Below are 2,839 nucleotides of genomic sequence, written 5' to 3'. Positions count from 1 at the left end.
ATTTCGTTTCACAGACAGATATCGATTCAAATGATTACAACCAGCATGTGCAAAGACGACCATGCAATTCATACAGACTATATATTCTTCAAGTGCCTCTTTGAATTTCCTCATCTAAGTGAACATGAAAACATGATGCAAAATCTGGAAACTGAAATACTGAAATACGTAATTCTTAAAGAGTTTGCCCCACTCTTTGTTGTCACTTTTGAGGGGTGACCTGTGCAAAGAGTCCACGGGCTTTTGTTGAAAGGTAAATCTGTGCTCGGCCAATGAACCTTGGTACATGCCGTGGAGGACAGTTGAGTTGGCCCAATTTTCAGTAAAGGCGAAGAACCATTTGAAATCCCACTACCTTTAAGTCTAAGATCAAGAAGCACGAAAAGCAATCATGCTCCATCCGTCCACCGCGGGATATTGGAATGCAGCACCCGTCCACGCTCCCGTAATTACGGGGCCACCCAACTTTCAATTACCCGAAGCTGGCGATGTTTTGTATACATATACAGCTTGGCGGAGGAGCTGATAATCATGCCACGGCCCACATACCTGCGAGGCAGGTTGAACAACCGGAGAGCTACACTGATCCGCCCCGATGAGACTGCAGACTCATTGGAAATGTTAAAGGTGTTGCGCTTGTGTTGCTCACTCCGGAATTTCTATTTAAAAAAAGGTAGTTGTTTGATACCTGATGATCTCCAAACCAAAACATTCAAAATGGAACAGAAACTATAGCGAGTTCTGCACTCAACCAACCGGTTCAACCAACAGTGCCACACTTCTTCTGAGAAGAGATATCTTTCCACATGGTGTTACCCGCATGGTGTTTTCTACTTTATAGACGAGCGTTTACTCTTTTCTTCCAGAAGTAAATCAGAGTTAAGGCATAATAATATTATGAGCGTACTCGGAACTTTATCCCTCTTCCCAAATCGTCTAGTAGTTTCAAAGAGATGACTGCATCCCGATACACCACTTCTAATTGGAAATATTGCTTCAGATTTGAGCACCAGCCTATGGAAACACCAGATATAAGGGCAAGTCATGAGTAATAGGTAACAACTTCGCCACAAGCTATAGACATTAAACCATTCCCGTTAATCGCAACTGTGCTCAGAAAAGGAAACCTATGTGTCACATTGACGTGTGTGTGCTCAGTCGACTAATGTTCCTCGGCAGTTTTATGAAATTGAACCATACATTGTCAGTTTTGGTACACGCCCGCTTAAGTCAATTTGTAACTATTTTTTGGTGTGCTCATGTTTGATAGAGCGCTGCTGGAATCAGAGCTGACATGTTGGCAAGCTAGCTCGCATGCAAACAAGTCCCTTCCCCGTGTATCTGTAGTCTTTTAATTTCTGTTCATATTTACCATTTTCTTTTATTCCCCCTCCTATACCACATCAATCTCTTTTAGTATCGGAAGATCGTAAGAAAGCAATCAGTAATATTGACTCTGTGTGACGGATAGCCATGGATCGCCAGTGTCGACCCTTCTATACTACTGGATAAACGCGCTGTGCCTCCGGCTCGAGAATGGCTGTGTTTGCCAAAACCTTGCCGCCAAATTTACTTTGCTCAAATATTCTGCCGTGGACAGATATTGGCAATTTTTGTCCTTTTTCAGGGCTTGGCAGAGTGAAGCACGCGATACTGAGAGATCATGGGTAAATATTGCCATTACAGTCCTCTGCCAGGACCCGCCGTTCGGGTTTTTATTTCTGCCCGTTTTGGATTTGATCATGAGCCAGCGCAAATACTCGTGTCGGCGATTCATCAAGTTTGGTAGAACCACCTCCATCCGGTAGCTTCGTTAACGATGTCATGTATGTCGTTTTGTTTATATTGAGGTGCATTACGCGTGCTAAAATGTTTAGTAAAACATTCTGTGAAATATCGTTTTTGTTGAAGACATTTTGGTATCGAACGAATTCCCAAATTCTTCACCAAGTTTGAAAATCAGAACTTCAAATTGCAGACACGAATATGTATGTCTTTTTGTACTGAGTGCCTAATAGATGAAATTTCAAATTGTCGTTGAACCGAGGGCCTCAGTGATCTCTTTTGTAGTGAGGAATAAACAAAATAACAATAAATGAATAAACACCTGTGTCATACAGTCACCGTGGATAAGAACTGAGAGCATAGACTTGGCTTCTGATTTGAAATTTCGTCAGCCGTAATAAAAATGAAACATGCCAGAATTTAATTCTATTATTCATTTAGGCCCATTTGTCATGAAATAGATTGGTGTGTGGTTACAACGCGCTTTAACATCTCTTGAGACACGCGGTTTTAATTAAAAACGAACTGTATTTCACTCCTCTGTTTTGGTGATCAGTGTCTTTTGATCGTTTAATCCGTGGGAGTATATTCAACGTCAAATCCACTCCTACTCGAACTCCAGAAAAATAACCAGAATATAGAGACACCGTGGTAATGTCATTCGTGCTGCTTTCTATACTAATTCGACAGAGCAAAACGAACGTGACGGCCAAGCTAGTTATAACGAGGTGTTAAGTGAGTGGGCAAAATCTTCAGGAGATGAGACATCAGACAGCAAAAGCAAGCAGCGATGTGGACTGATTTACACCACAGCCCAGATAATTCAACGATGAATGATGCAGATGTATGTTTTGTTTTGCGACTTAAAAATCATCGGGTGGATTCCCTCGAAGACACTTAAAACGAGGTCGGAGAAAAAACAGCCCAGATCTTGGCTGGGTTTTTTTCCTGCAACAAATTGAAAAGCTTTATTTGGAAACCAGACTGACAGTTTTACCCTCGTTGACAAGGCGATTTGCATTAATAGATATATGACTTCCATTGAAAAATTCTG

The sequence above is a fragment of the Patiria miniata genome, unplaced genomic scaffold, assembly GCF_015706575.1.
Source record: "Patiria miniata isolate m_02_andy unplaced genomic scaffold, ASM1570657v1 HiC_scaffold_20, whole genome shotgun sequence".
In the NCBI taxonomy this organism is placed as follows: domain Eukaryota; kingdom Metazoa; phylum Echinodermata; class Asteroidea; order Valvatida; family Asterinidae; genus Patiria; species Patiria miniata.
The sequence above is the reverse complement of the archived record's forward strand: the minus strand, read 5'-3'. Positions refer to the sequence as shown.